This window comes from Danio rerio, chromosome 21, assembly GCF_052040795.2.
Source record: "Danio rerio strain M-AB ecotype USA chromosome 21, GRCz13ab, whole genome shotgun sequence".
Lineage (NCBI taxonomy): Eukaryota > Metazoa > Chordata > Actinopteri > Cypriniformes > Danionidae > Danio > Danio rerio.
Window position 1 is genome coordinate 46962501 of NC_141041.1, and position 14386 is coordinate 46976886.

General features: G+C 37.7%; 1 protein-coding gene across 4 annotated transcripts in view; it reads left to right on the forward strand.

Moving 5' to 3' along the window:
* The window catches only part of ppp2r2bb (protein phosphatase 2, regulatory subunit B, beta b), a 133373-nt gene that overhangs the window by 49763 nt on the left and 69224 nt on the right, over window positions 1–14386 (forward strand).

Here is a 14386-nt window from a genome sequence, read left to right on the forward strand (position 1 = left end):
AATAAGTTACGATAATGATCCAAACTAGTATACCCAAATTTATGCTATAGAAAAATATTAAATACAAATTTTAAAAAGATGAAAAATCAAGAGAAGCAAAAACAATAAAATATTTTGTAGAAAATGTGTAGCTTATTTTTGCAATATTTAGCTTGAATTTATGATATTATTAATAATAATGGTAATAATTAAATTAATTATATTTTTAAAATAAAATTATAATAAAAATTATATAAAATTATACAAATATAATAAAAATGAATTAATAACTATAAATTAATTTATGGTAAATAACATTATTTTTCAATTTCTAAATATGTTTGATGACTAAAATAATATTTTAATAAATATGTAAATCTGTTTTGTTCAAATGCACCACCTATATTCACATTTACATATATACATTTTCAAAATAGGGTGTGCACCTTTATGCAGTGCACTGTATGTGCCAATTATGCTGCCATTATTATTAATGCGTAACACAAATACAGCAATGTAAAAACACTGATCGTAGTGGGTTTTATATACGCTAAAAATAGCTGAGCAGTCTGACTAACACCTTAAGAAGATTTTCAGCTGCTGGTTTAGTCCGCCCGGCTCCATCAGTATAGGAGCTGACAGAAGATTTGTGCGCTGTTTGAATTTATCTAATGTAATGTGGGTTATAGAGCATTTTGATGGATGACAACAAAAACAATGGCCCCAACTTATGATATGTTTTACATTTTTCATTTTTATTAATCCAAAAAGAGCCACATGTTGATGAATAATGCTGTTTTAACATTAAATTATGATCGAATTGCCTCTTATTACAGTTATGAAACAGTTTGATGACATGAAATGTTCATGGGCAAAATTAAATCAGTATTTTCCTAAGGATCAATCAATGCATGTCTACAAGATAAAGCTCTTGAGGATTTGGGATTGGTGCAAATTTATTATGGAAATCTCTTGCAGCAATCATGTATGTGTTCATTAGGATTTTTAGTATTTCCTTTTTTTATTCTGGTCATATACAGTGCTCAGCATTTATACGTACACTCCTCACAAATCTATCTTTTTTTATTAGGAAGCTGTACAATGTTATATTTGTGCATTAGATTAGTCAGTACTGAAGCCTAATCTGGAGCTATGATAATAGTCCAAAAAGTAGCACACCCAAATTAATATGTTATAGAAAAATATTAACAAAAACAATGGTCCCAGCTTACTATCTGTTTTACATTTTCAATTTTAATTAATCTAAAAAGAGCAACATATTGATAAATAGTGCAATGAGAGCTGTTTTAACATGAAGTTATGATCGAATTGCCTCTTGTTACAGTTATGAAATAGTTTGATAACAAGCAGGAAATGATCATGGGCCAGTGAAATGGTCTACACCAGGGGTCACCAATCTCGTTTCTGGAGGGCCGGTATCCCTGCAGGGTTTAGCTCCAACTTGCCTTAACACACCTGCCTGGATGTTTTAAGTATACATAGCAGGACCTTAATTAGCTTGTTCAGGTGTGTTTGATTAGGGTTGGAGCTAAAATCTGAAGGACACCGGCCCTCCAGGAACAAGTTTGGTGACCCCTGGTCTACACTGATATTTATAGAGGAAGAAAATACACACCTGTTATTAATTGTAAACATTAGATGGGATTGATGTCAAGATTCCATCATAAAAGTGAAACAAGATCTTTTTAAACACGAAGTACACAGTCAAAAAATCATTCATGGTGCACCCACACAAATCAATTAAGTTAACTTGACAAATTTTAAGTGGATTGGACAATAAATATTTGTTGTCCCAAAAAAAAACCTCAAGAATTGTGTTGTTTCAGCTAGTTTTAAATAAGTAGTTTGAAAAAGCAGTAACATATAAAGTAGAATACAAGGCTTTGATATAGGGCTAGACAATAAAGCGTCGATATCATCGATATCGCAATATGATAATTCACAATAGGTGAAGTTCATTCATTTTCTTGTCGGCTTAGTCCCTTTATTAATCCTGGAGTTGCCACAGCGGAATGAACCGCCAACTTATCCAGCAAGTTTTTACGCAGCGGATGCCCTTCCAGCCGCTACCCATCTCTGGGAAACATCCACACACACATTCACACACACACACTCATACACTACGGACAATTTAGCTTACCAAATTCACCTGTACCGCATGTCTTTGGACTGTGGGGGAAACCGGAGCACCCGGAGGAAACCCACGCGAAGGCAGGGAGAACATGCAAACTCCACACAGAAACGCCATCTGAGCCGAGGCTCGAACCAGCGACCTTCTTGCTGTGAGGCGACAGCACTACCTACTGCGCCACTGCCTCGCCACAGGTGAAGTTTTAAAAACTAATTTCGACAGGAGCATGTGATATGATTGACTGCAGCTGGCCACCCATCTGCATTCATTAGTTAGCCAATCAGATTAAACCAAACTCACTATAAGTAGCCTAGCTAGATCTACTCCCTTATCTTCGTTTTCCTAAGAAACCCCCTATCCACCCCTTCTCCTCCTTTACCACAAGGGAGCTCTCGAGAACCACCTGATCTCGTACTCCCCTCACATGCTCTATGGACCTGGCGGGAGCCCTGGGCTCAACTATCTTCGAGCTCAGGGTTCTCTCCCGGGACAGCATGCCAAACCTGCTAACAGTTGTCAAACAATATCTAAGTGTGAACTCTTGAAACAATGTCGAGTGCAATGTTGAGTTTGTATTATAATTCATCATTTGCTTGTGTTTTTGATGCCTGGAATTGTATATTGTATAATGATTTTAAAAGCATTCAGGCATTAAAATTGCACCACTTGTGACTTAAACAACAATTAATTTTATTGAATTATTTTTATCACTCAATGACTGTACTTGAATACTGTTATGCTGTGTTCACACCAGACGCGGAACGCGCGGATAAATCGCGATATTCTCGCGTAAATTGCCGCATGAACATTTGAGTTTACTCGCTTCATTCGTTTGTCAAACCCCGCTTCATTTGCTCGTCAAATTCACTTCAGAACAGACGCGGATTCGCGTCATGGGCAGGGCTTCTGTCTGCCCGGTGACTCTAGCTTCGTAGCTAAATAGCTAACATGGATTTTATGAAGAAAATAACAGTGTTTATGTGCTTTATGAAGACTAAAAAACAGCGTCGATACGTTTAGGGTCGTGTCTGAGTCCACTACATCCTTTCAGAGGTACATCCAGCTCTGTGAGCTCATAAACTCCTACAGAAACTGAACCTGGATGACGAAGGCTTTCAGCGGTGCTTCTGACTGAGCCAAGCCCAGTTTGATGAACTGTTGTTGGTGTCAGCTGGAAGATTTTCCCCCGGAACACCGACAACAGGTGATATGTCACAATCATGCCCCCACAAAAGCAAGCTTCTGATTGGTTTACGCGGCGCGAATGTTCGCTGAAGTTCAGATTTTCGAACTCAAGTGATTAGCACGTCAAACGCGCAAAACCCAAAATCCGCGCATATCGCGCCGCAGGATATCTATTCGCGCGTTTGCATTGACTTAACATGTAAATCACTCGCGCTTGACGCGCGTTCCGCGTCTGGTGTGAACGCAGCTTTAGACTTATGAAGTGCTAAAACACTTTATTTTTCTTGATTGTATTTATAGATCGTTATGCATAGAAATACAACATGTGCAAATACAGAAGTGCACTGCAAACATAGCACAGACTACAAAGAAAATGTGTTGGGGGACCCCCAAAAATTGATAGATTGTTTATTGGATTTTATGGAGATGCAAATAGTCAACATCAATTCATCAATCATTGACTAAACACGTGCATGGAAATATTCACAACACATGCAAATACAGAAATGCACTGCAAATAGCACAGAACACAATGAAAACGTGTCGGGGAAATTTATAGATTGCTTATTAGATTTTATGGAGACGCACTTCCACTGTAAATATAATAAATATCAATAAATATCACAAAATGAATTACAATTGCTATAATTTTCCACTAATGTACAGTACAGTACGGTCCCTTTAGGGTTTGTATTAGTTCCAAACAATAATGAACGTAAAACAATTCACTGCATTTACTACATATTTTTAAGGTTAAGTGGTTACAAAGAATAGATATGGACTGAATTTAAACAATCAAATGAAGTTGAACATTACTAAATTTTAATTTGTGTTTAAATTCAGCCCATTTAAATAGTTTTTAAGCGCTTACCCTAAAACATTGCAAACCCAGTGAATGTTTTTTTTTTTCAGTGTACACATTTAGACATGGCAAGATAAACGCCCTCATTATTTCTCTATAATAATCATCACCATGAATGTGCTCACAGTTATAAACGTGTTTCCCATTGTGAGCTGTTACAGTTGTTCCACTTGTCCTCCAAGGCAGCGCAAACTCCAGATTATGTCGACAGTATAAAGGCATTCTTCTTCTCTGACAATAGACAGCTGAGGAGTTTCACGCGCAGACAAGAAGCCTTCAGCGGGACTGGTGCGATGCATCAGCGAATGGGGGGTTGGTTGGAGACATGATGGAGAGAGAGGGAGGGATCGCGAGAGAAGGGAATAAATCAGAGATTAAAGCTAGAGAACACATAGACAGATGTGATGTCATTCCAGCTGCGAAAATCCACATTTCAAGCCTCTCCCCGTCTCCAGGCTATGCTCAAATCCAGCCTTTTAGAGAAACTGTTCATTTAAAGCCAACGTGACATCAAGATGGATCCTATTTGCCGTGTTATTTTAAATTCCTAGTGCTATTGTGCATGATTTGGTCTAGTTTTATTGTTCAGACTCGAATTTTTTTAAGAGCGGTTCCAGAAATCAGGTAAGACAAAAAACAGAATCCAAAAAATAAAGCGAACAAGTTCATAACGGGGCGAGAATGTGGTGAAATCCGAAAACGCGGTCAAAATCGGAAGAGGGCTTTTCTTTTTCTGGACGGCTTTTGTAAATCATCGCTTGGGTTTAGGGAAGAAGGAAAGGAAAAAACGATTGGCCAGCCTCCCAGTCAATCGTTCAGTCATTCAGCCAGTCGGACAGACGGTTGCTCGACAGCGGCCTCCGGCGGCTTTTTACGCGACAACAGCGCGGATTCACGAAAACAAAAACTGCACAAATACGTACCTCCCGGGATGTATTCCGCGGTCTCCAGAAACGTCCGCGGGGCTACGTTTCCAGAATGAGCCTGGGTTCATGTAAAAATTACAGTTTTTCCTTAAATCAAGCAAAATAATCTGCCAATATATGGTAAGCAATATCATTTCATGCCTAAAGGAAAAACAAGTTTATTTTGCTAAGCTGTTGGCAGATTTCTTTGCTTGTTTTGGGGAAAAACTCTTAATTTGGGCATATTTTTTCTAAAACAAGACAGTTTTCTTCAGCCTGTTTGAGCAGCCCTAGTACACACTTAGAAATTTAGCAACTGTAGGCAAACATCACTCATTTTTTGCAGATGAGTTAAATATCTTGAGCAAAGAGCTTCTGCAAACTGTGATTTTGAAGCACGGTTGCCTAGAGGTGTAGTAACACCCTAAACAGACTCTGGATAATGGGACAACAGGGAAAATTTTCAGAAGCCTTTGAGGGCTCTATTTTGACGGTCCATGCGCAGAGTGCAAAACGCAGGGCGCAAACGCTTTCTAATGAGAATGAGCCTGGGTTGGAAATAACATGTAAAAATTACAGTTTTTCCTTAAATCAAGCAAAATAATCTGCCAATATATGGTAAGCAATATCATGTCATGCCTAAAGGAAAAACAAGTTTATTTTGCTAAACTATTGGCAGATTTCTTTGCTTGTTTTGGGGAAAAACTCTTAATTTGGGCATATTTTTTCTAAAACAAGACAGTTTTCTTCAGCCTGTGTAGAAAATGCTTCTTGATTTAAGAATTATTAGATATTTGGACTAGAAAAGCATTTTACACAGTGTAATTAGTGACGTCATTAGCTTAACCCTTTAACTGCCTGCTCTACCAAATGGTTGATCATGTTTTGTCTGTTTTAAATAATGTTTTACAGCATTCTTGGTTTACAAAACAAACAAACAAACAAACATATTCCTGTTGCACTACTACACTTGATTTTGGTTCTATTAAGGAAAAAAAAAAAAGAAAACTTGTTAAATAAGAATCTGGAATATTTTATGGCATACTTAAAAAAGAAGATGATTTAGTGTTCAAATGTTGTATTTAAAATTGTGTTTTAAAATATATTCACTTTGTGTTTTCCGATTTTTCATAGTATATGTATTAATTAATTGCTCCTTTTACCGGTACATGTCAACGATTTTGTAGAGGTTTATTTATTATGGGATGTGTTGGGGAAAAAAATGCATTGATTGGAGTTAAGAAATGCAATCCAAATTTTCTTTCTTGGTGGGGCAGTTAAAGGGTTAAAGCCATTTGCAAACTGAAAGTATCAGCTTTTACTCTACATCTGATGGCATTCGAGCTACACGGTGTGTCAGTTTTTGGAGCATTGATTGCATCCGTGTGTGTACTTCACCTACTGACCTGGGATGAGCTTCTTTCGTCTGGAGGATTGAATCTGGTAGACACCACTTTTCATCTTCCCTAGTTAATTTTCTGTGAATTATGCAAGCGCTTCCCTGTCATCCATCACTTACGGCCTCTGTAGAACATGCTATCTGTGCGTCTGATGGCCAAACTTACCCATATATTACAAGAAAGACTGATTTATTAAATCACAGGGTAATCATAGCCTACACTGTAATAAAAAATGCTGGGTTCCACACACTTCCTTCATGTTGTCCCAATGCAAACCGATTAAGTTAACTTAACCGTTTTTACTAATATAAGTGGATTGAACATTAAACAAATAAGTTCTCTCAAAAAATAGCTTAAAAATTGTGTTGTTTCGTTTTAAATAAGTAATTTAAACAAGTAGCAAAAGTAATTTTTGAGTATAGCGTTTTATCCTTTATACCAGTCTTTTTCAACCACGTTCCTGGAGGACCACCACATTGTCCCTGTCTCCTAACCAAACACAACTGATTCAGATCATCAGCTCATTAGCAGAGACTGAAAGACCTGTGATGAGTTTGACAGACAAAGGAGACATCCGAAACATGCAGTGCTGGTGGTCCCCCAGGAACGTGGTTGAGAAACACTGCTTTATACAAACTACAAAGCACTTCAACTAATCATCTTCACAATTATGACCAATTTAATCGTGACTATGATTTTTCCCATAAATGAGCAGCCCTAGTACACACTTAGAAATTTAGCAACTGTAGGCAAACATCACTCATTTTTTTGCAGATGAGTTAAATATCTTGAGCAAAGAGCTTCTGCAAACTGTGATTTTGAAGCACGGTTGCCTAGAGGTGTAGTAACACTCTAAACAGACTCTGGATAATGGGACAACAGGGAAAATTTTCAGAAGCCTTTGAGGGCTCTATTTTGACGGTCCATGCGCAGAGTGCAAAATGCAGGGCGCAAACGCTTTCAGGGCGTGTCAGAACGCATTTTTGCTAATTTAAGGATGGGAAAATCCGCTTTGCGCCGTGGCGCATGGTCTAAAAGGGTTGAGTTTATTTTCTTAATGAGTTATAGGTGTGTTTTAAGAATAAACCAATTAGAGTTTCATCTCCCATTCCCTTTAAGAGCCAGCTGCGTCGCGCCATAAGCGCATTCGCTATTTACAGGACGTAAAGTAAGTCTAAGTGGAAAAACTGAGCATTTCACTAGCAAACAGTTAACAGTTTTTTTAACAGAAAATTGTTAAACAGAGCATCTACTGTGTGAGAATGAGAGAAAATGGAACACTTTCACATTCGATAGGGAAACCTTTACGCACAGACATCAATTAGTCTATAAATAATTAATTGTGTTTGTTAAGCGCAAATATTCGTTTCAAAACTATTTCTAAATTCAGTTCTAATTTCCAGCAAACGAATAAATGAACAATAATAACAAAATGTGCTCAAAAACCTGAGTTATATCCTAAAACACATGCTGTGCCCCATATGGTCTAAAACCTGACAGGTGGGCAAATCTCAGCTTGTTTTTAATAAAACAAATATAAATATGGATATAATAAATAATACTGCTAATAATAATAACATTATACAAAAGCAAATTGTTATGAATGAACTGAAAAAGCCTCCCGAGATGAAGAAGACATAAAAGCAGTGAATTTTCATATTTATGTAGGCTAGAAAATAATATGTTTTGTAATATTTTAATCCTTTATATTTATATACTATATCTATTCCTGTTATATCCTAAATATATCCTTAATATTTAAATTTTTTCATATGTAAAGATATTTGCCTATTGCTCTCTTGTGCGTATTAAGCAGTGTGTAAGTGAGGCGCAACTCTGCGCTGGAGTTTAGACCGGGTTTGTTTTGGTCTAATGAAAAATCTATTTTAGTTTCTCAAAATAGCAACGCGCCAGCGGTCTGCCTCAGAACGCCTTCCTTTTTAGACCAGAACGCCTATGGGCGCACAAATGAGCGCTAATGCATTTGCTATTTAAACAGCGTAGCGCAATGCCTCAAAACGACTCTTGCGCCAAGCTGAAACTACCAAAAGACTATTGCGTCACGCCTTGCGCCTCATTGCGCCGGGTGTATGATAGGGCCCTAAATGTTTTGATCACATAAAATCATAATTCCCTGACAAACAGTCATTATGAGGCACAACTGTGAAGGGCTTGCTGCTTGAGCAGTTAACCAGCATCACACTGATGCCTCTGTGGTTTTGACAATCAAATAAATAAATGATGACCTCTGCATTTTTAAAGCCGTTTTAATGCACCCGTGTTGATCCCTGCTACGCTCTGCTCCACAAGGTTCAGTCAGCATCTTTGTTCGGGGGTAGACAACAACAGAGCAAATATGCACCGTGAAATGAAAGCCTTCACAATAAAAGCCACGTTGAAACTTATACGTGGGCTGAAAGGTTGACAAACACATGTCATTCAAGACCTTTTGACCTCAGTCACACAGAGAGATCAAGGGTAATGTTATCTAAATCAAAGCTGAGCAGACAAAACAACCTGCTGAATGTTTAGTCTGCAGGAAAATAGCCCCGTACCCTTCACCTACATTGCCTTAGACAATAGGGTATATGGCGAAGTATGCTAAAGAACTTTTAATCAGTTAAACATCACAGACCAGGTACCGGGTCTGTGACGTCATCGACTTTCGTTTTCAGATTTAAAGGGCTAGCATTGCACCAGACCCCCTTAAGTGGTTTCGTTTGAAAGTGTAGAATCTATATTTTATGCACATATGCATCACTTTGGCTTTTATTCTACTGCACAAAAGTTATTTACACTTAAATACACAGTATTTTGGATACCCTAGCTAGGTATTATACATTGGTTCATTTTCATATTTTTCATATGACACATGTACAAGTTATAGCTCAAATGAAAGCTCTTGCCTGTGCTCATACAGTTCTAGCATTCTTTTTACTGAATTATATTCACATATCAAACAGTTGTCGAATGAATCGCGGTGTTTCCATGGCGCAGAAGTGAAAACAATACATTTATGATCAATAAGCAGCCCCAGATAGCACAGACAGCTGTCATCTCTTACCTTATGCTGTGCGCTTCAGGGCCATTCTCCTCTGTTTTTGAGGTGATGTGCATAAGTAATCCTTTTATATGTCTGATGTGGTCCAAACACAGTGAATTATGTTTGATCAAACAAAAGAAAAGTGAAATATGTAAACAATGATCAATCCCTGGGCTTGTACAGCACCTCTTATCAGTTGGAATACAATAACTTTTGCATAGATTATGGTAGAGACATTTTTTCCCCCTATGATAACACACATGTGCAGGAACCACCAAAATTAATTACAGCAGCCCAGAACACACAGAACCTAAAAGGTACACTTTCAAATTTGTGTTTATAAAAAAAATACAAAAAGCGGTTCATTTTTTAAGGTGTTTATTATAACACAGACAACATATACAGTTATTTTAAACACTTTCAATTGTGTTTTATGAAAATAATTCAAAGGGTTTTCTTTAAAATGATACCAAATGTTTGCATTTACACCTCTGCATGTGGATTTGGGAAGCTTTTAAATTTGGGTAGGCAAAATCCAGGCGGAAATCCCAAAATAACAGCAGAGTTTAACTGTAACCTGGGTTAAGCGCTTCCGGTGACTTGTATGCTATTGCAAAATCGGCTTGTTTAAGGTCTGTTTTCTTTAAAAATCAGCGACCTCCATTGGTTATATCTGATATAAAGTGAGTCTCAGATTGTATAAGAAGCTCTGCATTAAAATAAATGTTTCCCCGCCATGTCTTTTAAATATGAACATTTATTTTACCCCGGTATATTCAATGGAGCTTTTGCGCTAGCCTGCCGATTCTGACAGGCACTTGCGAGTAAACGGCTTTTTGTCTCGTTTTATGCTTGAGCAACTAAATGAACGCCAAAGTCTATTAAACAGATTGTATTTTAATTACATTACAACATCGAAACTGTAAAAGGAACGGTATAAAAATGGAAAAAAGTCACATTAACCATACACCGTAAGTTTTTTAGTATGGGAAGAAACACTAGCTCCGCATACACCCTACTCCTTTAAGGGCTGCACGATATTGGAAATATCCTATTCCTTGTTTTGCTGCGATATGAATATAATTTCACTAGATGATCTGAATAGCTCTATTTTGAAAGATTTAGTTTTACTGAGGTGATCAAGTTTTTTTCTTTGTAGCTCATCTGCATTAGAGCAAAAATACATACACTGTTAAATGAACAGTGCTAAAGGTTTTCTCAGGAGTCGAACGGTATTCACATTCAAAAATAATTTTATATAATTTAAAATAATTTTAAACAATGATATTTCATAAAATCTTTTTTTTTACTTTAATAAATAATCTAATCCTTTGATGTGACTATTGTAGATACACATATCGTGAAATCGATGCTCAAAAAATATATTGTTCAGCCCTAATTTTTTTAACTCAGAAAATGACTAAAGGGGGTTTCCTTGCACTGTACGCTACCTGACAAAAGTCTAATCCAAGTTTTAGGAACAACAAGTAATAGCTTGACTTCTAGTTGATCATTTGGTATCAGAAGTGGCTTTTATAAAAGGCAAAAACCTGTAGATTACACTTATTTTAGCAAAATAAAATATGATCATGCCTTGATTTTATATAATTTAATTAGGACATTAAAGTCTGACTTTGCTTAGAAAAAGTCTTCTCACTTAACAGGAATAATGTCCAGTATAGAATATAAAGACATGGTGCAGTGGAGAAAGAATGAATATTGTGTCTGACTCCATCATGAGCTGGGGGACTGCATCCATCCATCTCTGCAATGCCTCAAATCACTGATTAATAAAGTCATCTGGAATGGCAAAGACAGCGCTCTTGCAGGACTCCCAGAGTTATCAAGACTTTTGATTCATCTTTAATGCTTCCTCCATTTTACCCCAGACATGCTCAATAATGTTCATCTCTGGAGACTGGGCTGGCCAATCCTGGAGCACTGTGACCTTCTTTGCTTTCAAGAGCTTTGATGTGGAGGCTGAAGTATGAGGAGTGCTATCCTGCTGAAGAATTTGCCCTCTCCTGTAGTTTGTAATGTAACGGGCAGCACAAATGTCTTGATACCTCAGGCTGTTGATGTTGCCATCCACTCTGCAGATCTCCCGTACACCCCCATACTGAATGTAACCCCAAACTACGATTTTTTTCTTCACCAATCTTGACTGATTTCTGTGAGAATCTTGGCTCGATGTGAGATCCAGTAGGTCTTCTGCAGTATGTGTGATGATTGGGATGCAGTTCAACAGATGATTCTTTCGAGAAATCTACCTTCTGCCACTTTTCCAAATGATCAACTAGAAGTCAAGTTATTATTTGTTGCTCTAACAACTGGGATCAACAAGTCTTTTACCAGGTAGCGTAGTACTACGAGAGTGAAATTTGAGGAAGATCAGCAGTGATATGTATAATTAGATCTGATCAGGTGCACTCAAGGGGTTTGGGAAGACACGGTCACTCGCTGAGCGATCCTTCTCTAATCTGATCTCTGAGTCTTATCTGGCTCATCCCCTTCCCTCCAGATGCTTCCTGAATATTCTGGAAAGCAGGGAAGATTTTCTCTTTAGGAGAGGATTTTCTCTTTCTACTTCAGAAGATATTGCGGAATGTATTGCTATATACTGTACTCAGCGTAAATGAGAATATCTCAGACAGATCTGTCTGAGTAAATTGATATATTTTTAAATAGGATTCCTAACAATACTCTGGTTGTGTACAGTATATACATTAGATTAGTCAGTACCAAAGCTAAAACTGGAACTTATTCATTCATTTTCTTGTCGGCTTAGGCCCTTTATTATTCTGGGGTCGCCACAGCAGAATGAACCGCCAACTTATCCAGCAAGTTTTTATGCAGCGGATGCCCTTCCAGCCGCAACCCATCTCTGGGAAACATCCACACATACATTCACATACACACTCATACACTACGGCCAATTTAGCCTACCCAATTCACCTGTACCGCATGTCTTTGGACTGTGGGGGAAACCGGAGCATCTGGAGGAAACCCATGCAAACGCTGGGAGAACATGCAAACTCCTCACAGAAACGCCAGCTGAGCCGAGGCTCGAACCAGCGACCTTCTTGCTGTGAGGTGACAGCACTACCTACTGCACCACTGCTTCGCCCTAAAACTGGAACTAATCTAACCAAAAAACTAAAATAAAAAATGCAGAGAAACATTAAAAAATCTAAATCTTTTTTTTTTTTTTTTACATTTTTTCTAAAATCTAAAGGTTTTCCAAATAGTTATAATCTTAGTAATAACTCATTTGAATTTTGAATTTATTCTCTTTCTATTGCTAAAGATGTTAGATGACCAAACTATTATTTTTAATATATATTTTTATTTTATACATAACAGTTTAATTAAACGTTTTGTTTGATTGCACTGCGGCTGGAAGGACCCATCAGGCACAAGACGTCAACATGACATCAAATTGACGTTGTACCCCAACGTCATTTTGTTTGGAAATGAAAATTGGGTTGACGTCAGAACTCAACGTTGAAAAGACGTTGCATTTTGGTTACTTTCCAACGCAACCTACAAACGACAAAATAGCAACGTCTATTAATGTTTCAGCTTGACGTTGTGTGGACGTTGGATTGGATTGTGGTTGCCATACCTGATGAATAAATATCAGTATTTGACGTCAATATGACGTTGGTTTAAGATCTTGGCTCGACATCGGATTTTGGTCACTTTCCAACACAACCTAAAATCAACCAAATATCAGCATCAAATAACGTTGTTATTGGGCATCAAAATAGCATTGTCGATAGACGCTGGCGACCTACATCCAACCTAATATTAACGTTTTCTTGATGCTGTGTGTCTGCTGGAACCATCCGCAGCATAAAACATATGCCACAGTAGTTGGTGTTTCTCTGTAAAAACCCCTGATAAATCAGTTACTAAGTTAAAGAAAAATGAATGAAAGTTCAAATGCACCAAAATACATTGGTCTTTTCACTGAGAAATGGATAAAATCATTCATTAACAAAAGAGGGTGTAGTAATTTTCTGAGCACAATATACTGCATGAGTATCTCCTTTGAACCCTCTTCCCACCCATTATTACCACATGTCTACATGAATACATTAAGACATTTTTATTACCTTTCAAATGGGATATATCGGCCTCCGAAGGGAACTTCTAAGTGATCATGGCCACCATATTGAATTGTAAGAGGCTAAATTATCATATGCATTTGTTTATATGACAAAACATGGCGTTTTGACTCAAGAAGGTCCATACTGACTCCAAAGGCAGAAACTGATAAGATCAGGGCCTGGTGTGTGGACTTTGGGGGTTTCATGATGTGGTCACATGTTGATTGGTCAGTTTGAATGTCTCAGTATTTGGGCTTTAGTCACATGGTCAAGAAAGATACAAAATAGGTGGCAAACTCGGGCCCTGTCTCTCTTTTCCTGCCCTCGCCTGTCTTTTCCTGCTCTGCTCATTCTTACAGAAGTGTCGTTCCAAACAGAAGAGCTCAAAACTGGCCACTATGAAGGGACCTACTGTATGAAGGATTTTACAACTGATGGACGCTACAGGCATCCATGATTGTTTGCGCAGGGAACTTGTTTAGTGTCATAGAATGACAACTGGGGATTCTGTTACTAAACCCTTAGAAGGGATTAGGGCATAGGGATGATCCTTTCCCAAAGGAACGCAGTGTGCATCTTAGTGTGTGGGAGTTCCCCCACCTTACTTCATGGCAATATGTATACCTACCCTGTGAATATGAGCATGTCTCAGCACTAAGGCTTCCCTCATTCTTCACTTCACTATACTTAATAAATGGTAACATCTATTTTAAGATTTGTCTTGACTGAAATGTATAGTACATATATA